This window comes from Falco naumanni, chromosome 3 (genome assembly GCF_017639655.2).
Source record: "Falco naumanni isolate bFalNau1 chromosome 3, bFalNau1.pat, whole genome shotgun sequence".
Lineage (NCBI taxonomy): Eukaryota > Metazoa > Chordata > Aves > Falconiformes > Falconidae > Falco > Falco naumanni.
The window spans coordinates 3,469,880-3,489,470 of record NC_054056.1 but is presented as its reverse complement, the minus strand read 5'-3'; the positions used below and the strand labels follow the sequence as shown (position 1 = coordinate 3,489,470).

The 19,591-nt window shown below is 41.8% G+C and overlaps 1 protein-coding gene across 7 annotated transcripts in view; it reads left to right on the top strand.

Annotated features, from left to right (window-relative positions):
- Positions 1-179: 179 nt before the first annotated feature.
- THRAP3 (thyroid hormone receptor associated protein 3) overlaps positions 180-19,591 on the top strand; it is a 35,308-nt gene continuing 15,896 nt past the window's right edge. For 2 of the 7 annotated variants that reach the window (XM_040585550.1, XM_040585544.1), the window contains exons 1-3: positions 180-251; positions 5,194-5,259; positions 11,924-12,009. The gene's annotated coding sequence lies outside the window, so the exon portion shown is untranslated. Of the gene's footprint in view, positions 252-5,193; positions 5,260-10,013; positions 11,531-11,923; positions 12,010-14,690; positions 14,827-19,054; positions 19,160-19,591 lie in introns of those variants that run through there. The other 5 variants (XM_040585545.1, XM_040585547.1, XM_040585546.1 and 2 more) reach the window with 5 other exon arrangements.

Here is a 19,591-nt window from a genome sequence, read left to right as displayed (position 1 = left end):
CGGAAGCCCCGCCCTCTCCGTGGCGCGAGGGGCGGGCAGGGGAGAGGGCAGAAGTGACGTAGCGCTCCGCGCAGAGGCCGCTGGGAGCTGTAGTCCGCCTCGCGCGGCCGGCCAATGAGCGCGGCTGGGGGCCGGACTGCGGCTCCCGGCAGCCCCCGCGGGCGGGGAGCGGGCGGGCGCGAAGCGGAAGTGCGTGAGGAGGAGGTGGAGGCGCCTGGCTGCTGAGGAGGCCGCGGGCGGAGCGGGGTTCGGTGAGTGCGGGTAGGCCCGGTGCGGTGGGGCTCGGCCCTGCTCTCCGTTACTGGCCGCTTCTCTTCCTCTTCCCTCCTCCTGCCTCGCACCGAGGGTCCTCCGCGGCCGCGCCGCCCGCCCTGGCTGGGTTTTGTCCCCCTCCATCCTGGGCCTGTGTGGTGCCCCCCCCCGCCCCCCGGCGGCCGCCACGTGCTGGGCGCGGCCCCCCTGCCCCCCTGGGTGAGGCTGGAGCGCGGCGCTGCCGGGCCTCGAGTGGGGCCTCGTGGCTGGGCCGGGCCGGGCCGTGCCAGGCCTCGCGTCGCCTCCTCGCGTCGTTGGGGCCGGCCCGGGCCTGTCCCCGGAGGCTGCCCTTGTCTCGCTCCGGCCCGGCCTGGCCCCGCGGAGGCGTCCCCCGTTTCTCGGCCTAGCCTATTCCCGGAGATTCCCGTCCTTCGCCTGGGCCTCTGGGCCCCGTGCCCAGAGGTTCCGCCCCTATTCGGGCCCTTGGCCTGTCCGCGGAGGTTTCCTCCCTTTGCCAGGGTTACGGGCGGTGTCCGGGGTACCGCATGCCCGCTGTGGCTCGGGAGAGCCGCCTCTGTTCCGGGGGAGGCGGTGGGGGCGCTGGGCCCCCGGGGCTGGGGGGAGCGGCAGCTTGCAGAGGTAGCGACACGTCCCGGCCGCAGCCGTGAGCTGGGGTTGAACCCCCGGTAACGTTTAGCTGTCACAGGGCTCACGCACCGGCGCTTAGCACGGTGTGCTTTGCCGTCCTTCACTTTCGTTGCTCGCATCTTATTGTGTAAGAGTGAAGTTTAGTAGAGCCTCAAATGATGCGGTGGAACGGGCTTTGCAGTGGCACGGAGGCGCGTCCGAGCCCTGCATCTTAGTTTTCACCAGGCTGATAAGGGTTTGTTGTTCTGGAGACATTGTGTTTGAGGTTTCTATAAATATATTTCAAAGTCTCCGCTCCACGAGGTAATTGTCACCGTAGTTTCCTCTTGAATGTCTTTCTGATTGTGTTTATGTGCCAGAAGGTGACACGGTAAGTTTGGAATAAGCAGTACTGTGCGTAGAAGCCTTGGGAGGTGCAGGTTAACTTCTGTTTGCTCGTGTGTGTTGAGGACTCTATAGAGGTGGAGTGGGTGGTGGGGTGTGTGCAACAGCGTTTCCTGGGGGCTTGTCAGGTGGGGAACTCTGTGGGTATGCTGTATAGGTGTGTCTATACAGTGATGCACTGATGCTGTGGCATAAGAACAAATTTGTTCATTGAAATAAACAATACATAAAAGTGCTTGGAAAACGTTATGGGTTGTCTTATAGCTGATAGGTGGAAGGAGAGGAGCCTTTATCTGCTGCTTCTGCAGCAGCATCAGCACAGAGCACGTGTGTCAGAGGCTGCAGGGTCACATCAGCAAATGGACAATTTCAGGATGCTCTTTCCAAGGAGCACAGACAATTAAATCATCCAGTTATTCTCTGCAAAGGACTCTTGCAGTATGGCTTCCCACTCGTAGCAAAGGCAGGTAGTTACATCAGTGTTTACAGTAAGGCCAATGTGATGTTTTAGGTGTGTTTTTGATGTGCCTTTTGTGTGGACGCTGCCCTCAAGTGCTGTGGCTGAAGAGGATATCTGTTCTTTGGGTTTGTATTGCATAACCTGATTTCCATTAATTTCAAAATGTGTTTTGAAGTGTAGCCTCTCAGATTGCCTTTAAGGGAGCATATAGTGGAGGCAGAAAAAAGGAATATTTAGACATAACAGTGCCTTCTCCTGGAGCGTGTAGTAGTTCTGTATACTTGTTCTGACACCTTGCAGATGTCCAGCACAGAGTAAGGAAATAGCTGACTTTATGAACTGCATTGGTAGTTGCACAATCTAACAGCAGGTAAGAGGATAAAATAAAGCAGTTATTGTAGAGAGCTATCTACAATGTATTTTTTTGTGACATAGGATCCTATGTAGAGTCTAGGGCCTTGTGATTACATCTGATTTTTCTCTGTATCCTGCTATATGTTTTTGTTTTGCATCCTCCCTACTGTGAAATACTTGTTCCTACTTCAGCAGGAACAAGGAGGGACATGTAGAAGTCAATGTTAAGAGTTCTCTCTTAAGTCCTTAAGAAGCTGACATTGCTGGTTATAAATGTTGCTCCCAAGTCGGTACTCCAGCAGATAGGCCTTGGTGTCCTGAGATGTCTTTTCAAAATCAGTGTTGACTACATGTGAGACGGTGTGGTCTGCAAATTGTACGATCTCAGCACAGGGAGCCTGCAGAGTTCTTGAGTCTGAACAGTTGGCTGCAGCGTTGCAGTGTTCCCCTTCAGCTGGGGCTCCTGCCGGTGGGAGGGAGGAAGGCGCAGGGGCAGCATGCTGTCATCGGCAAGGGTACAGAAGGCCTTGCTGCCTGCTGACTCAAATGCCCGCGTCTTTACATCCTTCTTTGTCCAGGGATCAAAAGGGGAAACCTTCTACCTGCCAGTTTACTGTAAAGGAATAACCTGCCCATGGTAAGGAGGCATCTGTAGCACAGTCCGTCCGGTATCTTTTTGAGGTGCCTTGCTAATTCCACATCTCTCTGTAAGCTCTGTATCTGAAAAGTATAGTTCTGTTCTTACTGTTTCAGTAGGTGCTGTCTGGAAAGAGGTTTCCCTGTCTGCTGTGATTTCAGAGCTGCAGTGTGCCCCCGGCCTTAACTTACAGTTTTGTTTTCATGAAAGCAAAGTTCTATTATGTATATTGTAAATTAAATGAGTATTCTGTTATTAGAGTTATAATATAATTTAGCTGTCTGCTGGTTTCTCCACCTTTTTAAGCCAGGAATTTTTTAAAGAAAATGTTGTGTTAAGCCAGGCCTGGGTTCATAGCTGAAGCTTTTGAGATTAGCATGCTACAGAAAAGCTGGTGAACACCTTCTGACATGGTTATTACTGTTAGAAAACAAAAACATTACATGTATAAAATAGGTGACAATCCATGCAAGTCAGCAGATGTAATAGGGTTTTTTTATTATTATTATTTGCTCCCACTTTCTCTTCTGTAAGACAAATATTGCTTTGGGAGACCTAGGAAGTGCTGTGCGCATCCTGAGGATGCTTTTCATTGTAGAACTGTTCCCTTTGTGGTTGTATCACTAGCTCCCTAAAAGGATAGTACAGTTTTGCCAGAATCTTGACTTTCTCTTTGCAAAATGACAGTTTGCCATGTCGGAACTTCTTAATTGTTTAAGCAGCTATATAGCCCACGAACTTTTTTCCATATGTGGAAAAGTTCACAATATACTGAGCTGTGTTTGGTGGCTGCATGTGCCAGTACAGTAACGTGGTTTTTGTGTCATATGGTTTCCTCTGAATTACGCTAGTACAGAGAGTTCCTCTGCGTGGCAGGATTTTTGCTATTTAGCCATATAGTTTAGGCCACAGGCATTGAAAGAGAGAGGAACGGTGGTGTTAATTGCAAAAGCTCTTCTGGATCCCTGGGGGAGCTTGTTGTAAGGTAATCCTGCAAGGCTGTGTCAACAGCTAATGGTAGGAGATGGGGTTGTGCTGGTTTGCCTTGTGTGTCCTGTGCCTTGTATTTGTGCTTTGAGCTGACCCCTGTTCCTGTACTGGTAGGCTCTTCAGCAGATGCTTGCTGCTGGGCAAGCCTGGGAGCATGGCTTAAAACTGCTTTGTGGATTTCTGTAATCGGTCCCAAGATGAGGAGAAGTTGTTAGATGTAGCACAAGAGCTCATCTTGTCTTCTCTGTTCATGCTGGAGTCATGCCAAAGTGGTGTCTGGGAACAAGTAGGTGCCATTTTGTTTCTGGGTGGCAGGCTGGGTTTGTAGGTCTGGAGTCTTTCTTACCATAAAGGAAAATATCCTTCCCCTCTTCACAGTAAAACAGAGGCTAAATGATTGAGGTAGTCACTGCTATTAGGCTGGAGAAGAGTTTCTGCTTAATTTAGCGTTGTCATGTCAGAGCTATGAATAGTAAAATCATGGGATTACATTTCGTGCCAGCTGAGAATTGTGTTTGCACTGTTTCACTCCATGGTAACCCGGAAGCTGTCGTGTCCATTAAAAAAAATAATAAATTAATGGCACACAGAGATGACACTCAGCCTCGTTGCAGGAGCACTGGATCCTTGCAGGGGGTGGGGGTGTTGTTTCCTATCCCAGGCAGAGTTTTCTGTCAGCGTTCTTTTTTCCTGTCACATATGAAAATACTTTATATGTTTCTCCCCTGTTGCATGAGAAGGAGGCCTCTGCAAAGTCCTGCTTGTGGCTCCTGCTGCTCCTTTGAAACAAGAGCGAATGGACTGCTCATAGTTTCATCTCCAAATTTGTCATCTGGCCATTTTTAGCCTGTCATGATTTACGGTGTAAGGTAGCTGTACAAGACCCAAAAAAGACCCTGCTGTAACGTGAGGGGTGCTGCAGCTTGCACAGCTAGCCTGTGTATGTCCTTCCCACTGCTGCCTGCAGTTCACTTTTACCTTTGGTTGAGTGAAAGGAAGAAAGGAAAGCTTGGCAAGTAACCCCATAGGTGCCTCTGCTCTGAGAGCACAAAAGGTGATGGCTTGGAGGGTGTGGGGCATGATAAGCGGAAATTCTGTTCTCAAGGGAATTAGGCTCAGTATTAATGATGTTAACTTGTACCTAACAGAGGGCTGTACACATGATACCTTGTGGGTATTGTGTACCTTATTATTTCAGGCCCTGTGTATCTGTGTAAATTATTACAGTTAATTGGTCCTGTAGGGCTGTGGATGCGATCGGTTTCTTGAGTTAAAGATCTGTGTATGCACTATCTGATTAGGTTAAGTAAATTTGTCAGCCTCTTTTTTTTTTTTTTTTTTTTTTTTTTTTAACTGGGAAATGGTGCTGGGATGAATGGCTAAAATCAGAATCCTTTCCTATGCTTGTAAAATGAGGATTTGCCAGTATCGTGATTGGTTTAAATTTTGTTTTCCCTTTTTTACTTAGGTGAGACCTCAATCGCTTCTAACAAAGCAGTATTCAGAAACATAATTGATGGGAGGCTTACACAAGGTATGTAAATACAGCGCTGAAAACTGTTTGAATAACCTTATTCCATACGTACAAAATTTCCGTGGACAGGCATTTACTTACCTCTGTTCCATAACCTAGCAGAGTGTAGGGGTAGCCTGTTCCTGATGGCTTGTGCTTACAATAGCTCCATGTTCTTTTATATTTTTTAAAGAACCTTTAATGTTACACCAAGTCATGGAAATCTTTTTCCTTGTTTTCCCCTGAGGTAATGAGGTTCAGGTTAAAGGTAGAGATAAATTAGGTGCTGGCTTGAGAACAAATACGTGAATGGTTTGATTTTTGCAGATTACAAATTAAAGTTGCTGGAGCTTGTATTTTCATAGGTTAAATGTGTGAAGAGAGTAAGCCTTTAGGACAGACTCAATTTTGGCTGTAACTATATTGTGTATTTCAGAAGATATTCCAAAGAGCCCCAGATTCAGTTGTTTTTTACATGACTTGCTATTTCTTTGGAAGCATAACTTTCACATTTTTATAAATGCATTGTGGTCACTAATGAAGGAAATGCTGGTGTGCAGAATCTGCTGGTTTCCAGACTGCAGTGACCCAAAAGGGTTGAAAACTTCACTGGAGGTCACAGTTTGTTCTTCCGTTGCTGTGTGGGGAGTAGCACAATAACTTCAATTACGCACAAGTTTAAATTCTTTGGTTAACTGATTTTTGAATAGTTTTCTTACATAAATTGGATAATTTCTTGCTTCTCTTGGGGGTCCTGAAACTACAGGCACAAGGATCCAAGGGTTCACTTTCGAAAACTGCTCAAAATAGTAGGGTTGCACTGTGAGGAAGCCATTAGTTTTGAGAAATACCTGAAATTTCTGCGTGTCTGTTCCCAGGCTGTATAAGTTTGGAAGCAAAAAGCTGATGAAATAGGTTTTCCTCTTTTTTTCTTCTATATTATGGATGGTTCTATTCTGTGTTTAACAGAAGATCCAACTGCCTGACTTCTGTAACAAAAACACCCAGATTTCTAATCAGCTTTTTCTTGAATTTGTTTTCTTTGAGGGGCCCTGTTCACTAAACTGTCTGAATGACAACATAAGACTTTTTCAGCTCAAAGATATATAGCGTATTTTTTGTCAAGTAACTAGTGTCATAATTGAAGTCAGTTATTGGTGTTTATAGCTGGTCAAATTATTTTGAAAGAGACTGTTCAGCACTGCAATCTGTAGAATCAATTATTTTTAGAAGAACCTGTAAATAGTCTGCCAACCATTCTGTAGAACCTGCTTCTAATTATTTGAAACCAGGGCTGGAGCTCAATATTAAACTTATTTAGAGATTGGTTTAATTGTGTGAAAACACAAACACGCTTGAAAGAAAATCTTAATTTTGAAAGCATATAGACTAGAGAGAAATTGGAACTGTTGTTGAGAAACTAGTGCTTCTCTTGCTATGACAGAATAATCTGAACTTTTTTTTCCCCTCAAACCGTGTTTGGCATGTAGTAAAATAGAACACAGTGTTTTGGTCTGGGTTTTTTCTTGTTTTTGTTTTTAGCAGTGCTGTCCAGGAAAAAAATTTGTTGAGGAGGTTGGTAGGTGTAGTTGTAGGCTTTGCTTTAATTCGTGTCGTTAATCTCCTGAAAACGTACGTGGGATACTTGATCTAGAAAGAGGAATTGTTCTGCATTTTGTTACGCTAATGAAACTGGAACTGCGTGATTAGAAAGAGAATTTTAATTTGCAGGCCACCAGGCTGGCAGTGGGACCTATGCAGGTGGCTCTTTTTTCTTCCTCTTAAGTGCCCTGTTGACATCAAGAGCATACTTAATTTCTGGTGCAAGACCAAACCTTAGCTTGAAAAGGAAGAATCAAGTAAAAGTGAGATTATTAGACTTTGATTTCTGAGCTAGCTAAGCCAGCCTCTGCTTTCTGTACTTTGTACGTTACTGCTGTCACTTCCAGTGTGCTCAGACATGTGGATAGCTGCAACTTTTTTTCCACTTGATAGCAAAATCCTGTGCAGCTGCAGTAAAAGGCTTCCTGGGTGTGGTGGTTTGACCCTGGCTGAATGCCAGGTGGCCCACCAAAGCCACTGTTACCACTCCCCTCCTCAACCGGACAGGGGAGAGAAAACACAAAAGCCTTGTGGGTCGAGGTAAGGACAGGGAGATCACTCAGCAGTTACCATCATGGGCAAAACAGACTTGACTGGGGGAAATTAATTTTGTTTATTACCATTAAAATCAGAAAAAACCCACCTTCCCTCCACACCTCCCTTCTTCCCAGGTTTAATTTAATTCCTGATTTCTCTACCTCCCCACAAGTGGCACAGGGGAATGGGGGTTATGGTCAGTTTATCACATATTGTTTCTGCCACTCCTTCCTCCTCATGCTCTTCCCCAGCTCCAGTGTGGGGTCCCTCCCATGGGAAACAGTCCTCCATGAACTTCTCCAACATGAGTCCTTCCCATGGGCTGCAGTTCTTCACACACTGCTCCAAGTGTGGGTCCTCCTTGGGGTCACAAGTCCTGCCGGCAAACCAGCTTCAGCACGGGCTTCCCACAGGGTCACAGCCTCCTTCAGGCATCCCCCTGTGCTGGCATGGGGTGTTCCTTGGGCTGCAGGTTCCACCATGAACCTCCACGGGCTTAGGGACACAGCATGTCGCCATGGGCTGCTGGGGAATCTCTGCTCCAGTGCCTGGAGCACCTCCTGCCCTCCTTCTGCACTGACCTTGGTGTCTGCAGTGTTGTTGCTCTCTCTGTCTCGTTCCTCTCTTCTGCTGGCACAGATATTTTATTTTTTTCCCTTCTTAATACGCTATCACAAAGGCGCTGCCAGTGTTGCTGATGGGCTCAGCCTTGGCCAGTGGCTGGTCTGTCTTGGAGCTGGCTGGTATTGGCTCCATTGGGCATGGGGGAAGCTTCTGGCATCTTCTCACAGAAGCCACCCCTGTAGCCACCCCTGCTACCAAAATCTTGCCATGCAACCCCACCATACTGGGAAATAGATTTTACATAGCTGTCGTGCATAGCAAGGTTAATTTGCCGTGCTTCTGGACTGCTCTTTTAGAAGAGGAGCTTTAGTTCTTTGGTATATTGATGGCTGTCAGACTTAACTGATTTAGGAATGTTATTTTCATGTTTTAATCTAATGTAGGGATTCATGATTGTCCAACTGCTATTGTCATTATTTTGATTTGCTCTTTGATAGAACTGATAGGTCTGGGAGCCGTAAGGAAAGAGCAGGTATCGTGTGTCTTTGTGCTAATTGCGGTTGGGTTGAAGGGAGGTGGGTTCCAGGGCGTTCTCTGGCTGTGTCCCTCTGCATGAGCTGCCAGCGTGCTGCCATCCCTGCAGCAGTCTCAGCAAGTGCAAGGTGCTGCTTGGACTGCACGTCCTTCCAGGGAATTAATGCGCAGTATGAAAAATAGCTTTTTGGGGCACTTGCTGCAGAAAATAATAAAAAAAAATGAATAGCTCTTCTATTTATTGCCATGTATATGTCTAGTAAACAAAGATTGCTCTGATTTGACACTGGTGTCGGGCTGCTTTTCCTAAGTATATTGAGCCCGAGTGCAAGAGAAAATACTGAGGACCATACTTACTATAATTTTATGTGTTTTTACATGAGTCCAGTAGTTCATGTTTGGCTTATTTAACCAACTTGTTCATATCAGTGTTACTCGATGTTCACCAAGTAATTTGGTGTTGGACATAGTGAAACTTATTCTGTAGGTAGATAGTTAAGTTAAAACAATATTGTTCTGAAATTAATTTAAAAGATGCTGAAGGTTGTTAGTTACTATTGCATTTTATTTGACACTTTTTATTTCCTGTAGTTTGTCATTGTATCTTCACTAATATTTGGCAGTTCTTAACAGTGCTATTATGCAAGTCTTGGGACATATCTGCAGGTGCCACTTGCCTCCTCTGCTTCTCTGGGAGGCAGATGAATTAAAATGCACAGAAGTTGTGATTTTTACAGGGTTGTAAATTACAAGATCATGTATAGGACTGGATTTTTAATTGCTTGATCAGATTTTCTGCCTCTGCTAGGCCTGTTTATAACAGGTTATAAAGGTTAAGTTTATAAATAGCTAATTTCTTATTTTCAGCGCTTTCAAAAAGAACACAGTGCTGACACTTCTGTCAGCGCTTTCCAGTATCTTTGATATCTCCGTAGCGTATGAATTGGGATTTAGGGTCAGTCAGCAACAAATAATTTTTATCTTCTGGGGTTTTAAGTTGTAAAGAAGCAGTTTGTTGGCTAGGACAAAGGTTGCCACAGTTTAAATTGATGTAAGCCTTTCAGGTATCTTATCCAGATGTTAAAAAGCTTGTTGTGTGGAAAATGAAACTGTTTTTCTACTATGTAGTTCTGTGACTTTCTTTTTAAAAATGTGTTTTTGTAGTGATTGCTGTTGCTTTATTATACAGAGTGCACTGTAAGACATTTTGTAGTTTTGGTTTTTTTTTTTGTAGAATTAACTAATCTTGTTTGGGTTTTGGAGCTCAGGATTATAAATTATAGAGCTGGCTGAAGGAGAATTTTTTTTTTTTTGTTCCCTGATAATGAAGGCTGTTGTGAGCAAATAGCAGTTCAGCTGTTTCTCCCAAACTGAATGTTTGTGCTAGCGAACACTAAATGAATGACAAGATGCTCAGACAGAAATGTTTTCTCTAATGAGGTGCTATCTTGTTTGCTCTGGATCTTGGAGCAAAATAAGCTGGCCAGAAAGGAACAAGTAAATTTTTGTTTTCCTATGGCAGTTTATATAGTGTTTTCTACAAATGCTTTTACAAAATATGTAATATTTGCAAGTTAATGTTTTGTAAACGCTGTGTAATAAAATGAAACTAATGAGTTTTACAGCCCTGTGCACACTTGTAAGGTATGTACATAAACAATTTCACTTGTTTCCAAATGTTCTTAGTGTTTATGCTCAGTCTATTATAGACAGATATGAAGACAAAGAAACTGTTTCTTTTGGTAGGGACATACCTGCTGTGTTTTTCTCTCTAAGCTGGTGAATTGTGGTGCTATGTGCAGGGTACAGCAATCCTTGATGACGTGCTTGAGATGGAGTGATACCAGCTTAACATTTTGTCAGGTGGCTTTTCTGTACAGGGCCGTGGTGGTTCTGTTCTGCTTTAACATCTGTGAAAGGTCTGAAATAATGATGAGTACTGCTTGAAAGACTTCAGAAAAAAAAGAGTGGAAGATGGAAAGAGACAGTCATAAAGTAATACGGGCCAGTTGGAAATAGGAGAAAAATTCCTGGAAAAAGGCATTGTGAAAACTAGAAATGTTCTTCGTTTGACCCGTGTCTTGGCATATAGAAATGTTCTTTACAGTGTTCTGGAATAAGAAACTCCTGGACTATGATTTCTGCTTCAGCAGAGAGCGTTGAGCACGTTTCCTACTTTCCTTTCCATATCTGGAAGAAAGGTTAGCTGTTACTGCTTGTTGTGTGTTGTCTTGGTTCATTTTTTTGTAGTAGTGCTCTAAATATGAGAACAGTATCCTACAAATGAGAATTCAGCCAACTTTTGATCTGGATGACACCTGTGTGCAGCAGATTGTATCAAAATTTTGTGGTAATGTTGGGGGCATAGGTAAAAACCAAAACAAACCCCATTATCACAAAACAAGAAAAAAAATGGTTATGGCAATATTTTTTTTCTGGTAGCTACTCTGAAAGGTGGAATGTCAAAGGTCTTTGTAAGGTAAAAGTCAAGATTTCACTCTTTCATGGATGTTTAGGTGGATACGTGACAATAGTAAAAATAAAAAAAGTCTGTGGTGTGGTGTTCTTAATTGTCTTTGTTTTCAAACATTGGTAAGCATGATTTAGAAAACAGTAAACCTTGCAATATCACCTTCCCTCTTGGGTGAGAATAGGACTTAATTGCTGTTTCAGAGAAAGTATAATCTTCGAGTAGCCTTGAAACCTTTTTTCAGTGAGGTAAACAGAAGAAATTAATAGCTTTAAACAAGTTTATTTTATGGTTGAACAGAAAGTAAATTACATTCTTGCTGTTAGATCAGAGATTTAATAACATGAAGTAATTTATGAGGTTATGTTTACTGTTGTTTTCTTTTTTAAAACTTATACCCCTCTAACAGTGCATGGAAGGATACTGAAATGTAATTGTAGACCTGTCAAAACAGCTCACAGTGGACTGGTGGCACCCTTTGAAGACGGCGATATGCTGATGGATGAATTTGTCAGGAAAACAATTGTTTCTCTTGGCTTGTGGATTCTCTTTAACAATATGGGAAAATCCTTAGTCCCGAATCCAGTAAGACCGTACAAATGAGCTGAGAGAACTTACTTCAGTACGGCTGTACAGATGTAATGACAGCAATTAGTATGTATATAACAGGAGATGGGATGGGAGGCATGGGAGGTGGAAGAAGAAAGGAAGGAATAAGCAGACTTAAAATTCTGAAAGCTTGAAAAAACGCTTTAAAAACTATGTTCTTCATAAAAGTACATGAAAGTATTCATGGTGAAGTGGGCAAAGAACTTTTGCAATGTATGTGCTCTGTTGAAATACTTAAGATATAAAGAACAGTGTGGGTACAGCGCTGGATGATAGCTTAAGGAAGCTAGGCTTCTGTTGGTCGTTGCCGGCAGTAAGTACAGCAATGTACATACAAAGATGCTTCAATGCGTATTCTTCTCATTTCAGGTTTGCCTCCTGATTTCCTAATTGACAAAGCTGCGACGGTGAAACCTGACTGTTGAAGGGTGCAAGGTGTGAACCTGCTCAAGCAGGTAGGCACACAATAGAAAACACCTTCAAAAGTGGTAAAACTGCCTGTTGTGGGGTTTGGAATATGCCTTCTAGCCTGGGCATACTGAAGTTAGGCTGTATCGGTTGAATTCTTTCTTCATTGTTAATACTGCTGTGCATAAGGGACTGTACAGGCTTTGAAGAAACAACTCAGCCTCATGTCTTGGAATGTTTTGGCTTGTCTTTCCAAATAGCTGGTAAATACAAGGGTAAAATAGAATAATTTTGTGAAATCTTGGATGTTCTGGAAGAAGTAGTACCTACATTTTTAATGCTATGTTGAGTGACTTTTGGATTTACACCCTGGTAACTTTTGAGAGAAAATTGCTCCTTCCTCCTATATACCTTAATTGGCTGGGTTATTAAATGTTATACTGATCTAAAGTGTTAAACCCCCATATTCTGTCCGTGTTGTCCCCCATTCCCCCCTCCACCCAAACATTTGTTCTTTTGCTGTGATTTTTGCTGCTGTGTTGCGGCAATTTGAGTTAGTAGCCATAAAAGTTCTCGTTAACTCTTCTGAATAATTTAGTTTTGAAGCTGTGGTAGCTTGTGGAAGTGTACAGTGGTAAGAGACTCTTGACAGTGACTTTTTTTCACTGCTGTGGAGCGGAGTTGAACTGTTATTTCGAGTTCTGTCAGGAGACCTAAAACAGGTAAAATATTAACTTTCCTGCCACTGTTTCATGACAAAAATTTGTCTTCTGAGCAAAGTCCGTTTGGTGGCATAATAGGAGCATTTGCTCTTCCATCGTTTTCACCTCTTTGAGTAGTCTGATGGATTGCTCTGAGGATTTAGGAATGGAGAAGGCAAACTTTCCTTCTGGAAATAGCCTGCAAATTTTAGGAAAAATTTTAGGAATTCAGCAAATTCGAGAGTGAGAGGCTTCCAGGCTGTACTTCTCCATCTCAACCTCCCCCTTATTTGTCAGTAGGGCTCGTATGAATGGGGTCACGTAATTGGTCTGGATTAAAAATATTCTTGTAAAACAGAACATTTGTAACCTCTGTCATGGCATGGATTAAGTTTAGAGTGTAGATTAATAATTCATTGTATTGGCAGAATGGGAGCTTTCTGCATGGGCCTTGTTGCTAAGGCAGTAATTAGTCAAACTGCACATCAACAGAAATACTGAGACATCTATGTTAATTTTTGTTTTAGTTCTTTAAGAAGTAGAGGTGGATCTCTGAAGAAAACTGTCCACAAAGATTTACTGTTAAACACTGAAGAGGGTTGACTCTCACTTTTGTCTTTGCTTGGTAGATGACTTGAGTTGCCTACAATTTGCAATATGGGTTCTATTTGGATAAGGTGCTTAGAAACCAGGCTTTTATCGCTTTTCCTCTGTAGATGTTAAAGATTCACAACATTTTTATAGAAGACAAAAGTCTTGTAGTTCTTGACCAGAATTCATTCTCTACTGCATTTTTGTAAGAGTCTTCCCTTTCTGAATGGCACCATTTGTAGTGTGGCAAAAAAAAAAAAAAAGTTATCTTAAAGCAGCTCAAGAACTGCCAGAATGAAGAAGCTTCTATAAATATTACTAAAACTACATGCAGAACTGATCAGCTTGTGTTGCTTGCTTTCCTTCACAAGAAACAGGTTTAAGAGTTCCAGATGTATGCCTTTGGGGTCAGGGTGGGAAATCCTTGATGCCAAGAAAGGGATGTAAGTAATGTGGCAATGTTCTCCTGTGAATTAAATTCACTTAAGTTACTAATTGCTGTCAAAGACTCTTGCAGCTCAAGTAAACACTCTGACTTTCCATAAATTAGGAAGTAGGATTCAAAACAGTTTAGCCCCAGTAAGAGATGGTGTTTGCCGGTTTGAATCTTCCTGTTCAATGAAGCTTTGGCTGTACTTGTTTTCAGACAAAGCTGAACTTTACACCTTTGTGTTAGTCATACAGCATGTGGGAAGCTGCAGATTTTCATGATTTCTGCAGAAATGTCCACATTTCTTACAATAAGAATCTAAAAAATAATAAAAATAATGTTGAATAATTTGCACTGGTGATGTACTTTCAGCCAACTAAACAGCTAGCGGTTAGATTGACTATTTTCTTTGCTGACCAATTTCAGTGATGTCAGATCTGTCTTGCAGTAAATGTAATTAATTTTAAATCTGCGTGATACGAGTAAATTTAGCAAACTAATTTGGAATACAGATTGTTTCTTCAGACTTGGTGTGTGTTGAATTATGAGGTATGTTACACAGTGTAGTTTTATAGCAGATAAACAAGCTGTCAAATGTCTGTTTTCCAGTAGGGTAATATCTTACCAGAACTTTTAAACTCTGCACACTCGGGATCAGTGCTGGTATTTTTGGATGCAGGACTACGCTACTTGGGAAGAAGCTAGCTGTCCAGCAAGCTTATAACTGGGTCTTCACAAAAGACAAACCGAAGAACAATTTTGAAAATTCCTGGCTAAGTTTCCAGGAGCACATACCTTCCAGATGTGTGCAGTCACGCTTGTGTCTGCTGGGAGATGAGACCTGATGAAGCAGCAGGAGTCAACTGTGCCCCTTTCAAGGTAGAAGTGGAGCTGGTGTCATGGGAAGGCAGTTCTGTAGCTGTAACCAGGAAGGGAATGTGACGTCTGGCAGAGCAGATTGCTAATGACAAGTCTCCATAGCATTGTGTAAATGCTTCTACTGCAGGGCCCACTCAGGACCAGGCACGTTTTACCTTCCAGTGTTTCAAAAAGCAGCATCCCCCTGTGAGCTCTGAGGCTGTATGCCTGTGCACGCTTTGGGGCCACAGCATCCTGTGCAGTGGAAAAATCTGAGTGGTAAGGTAAGTGAGCAGCCACCACTGCTTTCACAGTTGGCCTTTGCTTCATTTACAGGCATCTCTTTCTTTAAAATCAGAGTAATGCTTAGGATGTTTTGTAAGAAAAGATTCTTTCAGAGCAGATCTTTTTTTGCTGAACACGTTTTATCTGACTCAGCCTTTAATTCTTAGAACAACTAAATGCATATCACAGTAAGTTTGCAACTGCAGTGTTGACACAGGGGAGCCAAAAAGACTCCAATATTTAGCTTGTTTAACCTTTTGAGTGCTGATAGAGCAGAGCAACTCAGTTTCTATTCTAGTAGGCATTACCTCACTTGTTAGGAATGAATCAACTTTAAAAATATTGACAAAGATTAAAAAAACCGCCTAAGACAAGACCTTTTGGCACACATCGCACATACCAAACTAATGTTTGGCTAGTAAGTGCTGTGGATCAAAGTAAAATACAAAGTCTCTTAAACAACTCGAAGCAAGTGATACCTTTAAAATCTATTTTGGGGGCCCTCTTGGGACTTACTGGGAGTTACTGCCACTTTTACTGTACTTGGTCAGTTGGCTTTTTCTTGGAAAATTATTTATTTCAGAAGAGACACAACAGAAGAGCTGTGGTGAAAGCTGTTTTAATTGTATTAAGTCTATTAAAATATTTCAAGCAGTACAGAGTTCAGTGTAACTAAAAGTAACTAACAGATGATAATATGTTGAAGTGTAGTTGTTGAACTACAGGGTTGTCGTTTAGTAGAGAGCTATTCTGAAATTACACAGTTTATGGGATATATTTGTAATCTTCTTACAGAATGTAGGGTTTTTTTCTGGTTTTACCATGTCAGAGCCCCTCAGGATTCAGCTAGGAGCAGTGCTCTGATTCGGAGAGGCAATTTAGATAAGCTTCCTATATCTTCTAGTAGTTTCTATTACTATTTGTTTCTTCTGCTTCTCTTTCATGTTTTGGTTTACTGTGTTAAACCTTTGATTTTGTCCAACAGACTAGGAAATGTTGCTGTTTCAACAGATGTACTTAGTAAATTAGAAGGAGATACTTACAAATGGTCTTTTCACACGTTCTTTCCCTGAAAAATAACCGAATAGCCATGCATAAGAATGAACTTTGCTTCTTCAGTGGTAGTGCTTTTTGATATTCATCCCTGGTGTGATTTGTTTTTTTTTCCTAACAGAACAGGAAACATTCAATCGTGTCCTGTCCCTGTGTCGTCCCGTCCCCCGCCCCCCCCCCCTTGCATACTTTCTAGTGTGGAATATATTAAAATACTTCAGTTGAATTGATAGAGCATCTTTAGTATAACGAAAGGGAACATGTAACGTGATTTTTAAAATAAAAGCCAACTTCCCATTTCTAGAAAGTCCCAGCTCTCATGATGAGGAGCAGCCCACTTTCCCAGCAGCTGCTCCTCTGACGGGTGTTCTGCTCTTCCTGAAAGTGCCCTGGCAGTAGTTGGACTATTCGGTAACTATATATGTAATTTGGCTTTGGAGTGAAGTGAAGACATTTAAAGTCAGTCCACTGGAATTTGCTTAAAATGGATTAAGCAGCAGAAGTACTTGATCATTTGCATTCATATACCTAAATGTGTCTATTTTTCATCAGTAGTTGAAAAAAAGGATAAAGTTGTACTAATATAGTTCCTTTTTTCTTCCTGGCTCTTACTTGTGCAGAAAAGTTTGTTGATAACTTTTATGCAATATTCAGTTAATGCAAATTTTGTCTTTACAATCCTTTTCCTAATTCCCAGAACAATCATAGTTTTTTTCCTCTTCTATAATGTGGGTGATGAATATTGCAGAGTGTTTGTTGTCAAAATGCCTCTTTGTTCATTTCATGATTTGAGATGCTTTTTAGCCATTGAAATAAATAATTAACTTGCAGGATGTCATCTCTGGACCATCACAACAGTTATTAATGCTCAGTTTTCTCGGGGGCTCTGTGATCTCATGTACTTGCACAATGTTTATTTTATTCTCTCCTAGGGTATCAGAGGCCAAGGACTTGTGGTTGCTTAAAATAGAGCGGATTGTTAAGGGGTCTGTCTCAAAGGCACTGGCAGTTGTGGACTGCTGTATATGATAAAAACATTGATTAGATTTTTACTATATGATCCTTTATAACTCATGTATTTTGAGCTCCTTAAGTAACATGAGAGAGGATATTTGATGATTTAAAGCTGAAGTGCTGATTGCATATTAGAAATAGACACTAATAAAAATCTGGCTCTTAGTTAAAACATGTTTGTGTTTATCCAGTAATAATTTTTTATTAACAGCATTGCAGTTGAAGTGTCTGCTTGATTGGAAGCACCTAAACTTCTGCTTCTGGATTTATTACACTGCACAGACCTTAGACATATCCTGGAAATGCAAAGACAGATTTTAAATCTTTATAGGCATGCCACCTCTACCTGGAGCTGGGATAACTTAGTGATGGATGAATTTTGGAACAGGTTTTGGGAAATACAAGTTGAGGCAAAATAGCAATAATTCATATTCTGGGAAGTCTTAGTGACCTGCCAATGATGTTTTTGAAAGGACAAGGATAGCTCAGCAATCCTAAATAAAAGGATAGAAGAGTATAAAAGCAAGTTGCCTTTTCAGTGCACTGATTAAAACTAAGGTCAGATTTCCTTGCAGTATCATGGTGGCATTAATTTTGTGAATGTGGGTGTTGCAACCTAAAGCTTCGAATGAGAGTGAGTTCTGTTTTCCTGACTTGGAGTGCAGATGGACAGATCTGCAGAGAAATCAATCAAATGTGATCAAATATACATGCAAATCTGTCCCAACTCCAAAACAAACTCTTGTTTGCTAACATGGGGGATATTTCCTGACAAAAAATACGTTCAGTTGTAATCTGGAAACTGTGTGTCTGTACTTTTCTGTGCTCATAGTATCATTTTTCATGCATTCTCTATAAAATTCCAAAACATCAGTAACACTGTGTACAGATCCACTTTGAGTGGTAATTCAGTAAAGTAAGAAACTTTTCCATAACTATAATTTTGTTGTTGAACATGCACAGATAAAAGCAGTACTGTAAATCTACTGGTAAGCTGATTTTTTCCTTTTTGTTTTGTTTTTTTTTTTCTTTTCCCCTCTGCCCAAATTACTTATAGCTATGCAATATTTCACTGACTTTGAGAGGAAGAAAATGTAATTTTTTGTAGAAATTCTTAAGGAATTCTGTTAAATGCTAACTAAATTCCTTCTGATATTGTGAATGAAACTTACATATTGTTTAAAGGGTACAGATTTTCTTCTCAGCTTCATTAGCTACTTCTGGAATTGCAGAGTTCAAATTTTGATACCAACCGCTCATGTGGAATACTCAACAATCCTAACACTTAATTCAGACTAGCACTTAGTCCCTTTCCCAGCCCACTATGGAAACCTCCAGTTTCTAGGAATGAAAATAGAAAGGCGATTGAGAACTTGATCTGCTGAGCGAAGGAGTGGAGTTCCCTTCTTCCTCGCCAAGTCAGGGGCTAAAGCATTTTCCATTTAAGCTGAAGAACTATACTGGAACCAACAGGGATTCAAAAGCTGGAGCATTTTTTGCAGCATGATTGAATTTGAAATTGTAAGGAATTTTGTTTATGGCTGGATACAGTGATTAAGTAGGTCAGCTATTACTACAGTTGAGAAGCACTGCAGTGGCTGGACAGAAAAGGCATCAGAGCTCTCCCAGCCTGTCTCTGGTATGCTGGGTTTGCTTCCACAGCCGTTTGTGGGAGGGAGGTCACAAAAGGAGGTTGTTGGTAGCATGAAGTGGAAGGTTTGTGAAGGTCCCTGTCAGAAGCTGCAAATCTACATATTCGGTGTTTTGACTCTTTGGACACTGACAGGAAAATTGACCAGCTGAAAGAAATCTAGTGTCTTGAATTTTATCAAATTTTGTACCAACCATCAAATGTGAACATGACGCTTCCCACTCTTGAGTTAATAGTCCTGAATATTTTTCTCGCCCTGGAGGTAAAGAGATAATGAAAACCCTCTAGAAAAATCCTGCTTATTGTTACAAGTTGATGTTTACAATAGAACAGATCAGGCAGGGTGTAACTGAAACAATTATGGGTTAAGTTGTATTCGCTGAAGCATCTTTTAAGGGACTCTTTAACCTTTACCTGGATACATGCCTGAAAATAGCCGAGGTAATTCATAATTATAGCTATTTTGAGTCATTTAATGCTGCAGCATAATCTCTTCTGTCTCTGAATAGTTGGAAGGACGTCTGAATTATTTTGGCTGCAACAGAACTCCTCACTGGATGATACGCACTTGTAACTGATCGTAACAACTGCATAAACTGAAGCAGACAGGACAAGTATGTCCAGGATTTAACCTAAGCGTTCATAGTGAGGCAGATCTGTGCAAATAGCGTCATATTCATGCATCTTAGATTATCATTTTTGTTTGTAATTCCTTCTAAAGATTTAGAGAAGAGTTTAGGGGGGGTGGGCTTTTTGGGTTTTTGATGGTAAGCCCTTTTTATTTCTTCATTGTTGTTTAAACCAGCTGCAGCTGGCTGTATTGATAGTGATGTGACTGAAATGAAATGGTTTGTGTCTCTTTAAAGGTATTCTAGCAGCACGGCCTCTGCCTGCTCCTGAGGTTTGCGTTAACTTGCGGCTTTCAACTGTAGCATTTATACTTGTAATTACTCTGGGTTGAAAGCCTTTTATTCTTTTTGCAGATTTCCTCCTTCAACCAAAATAAACCTTCTATTCTCAGCCCAATACCATTAATCTGTTATTAG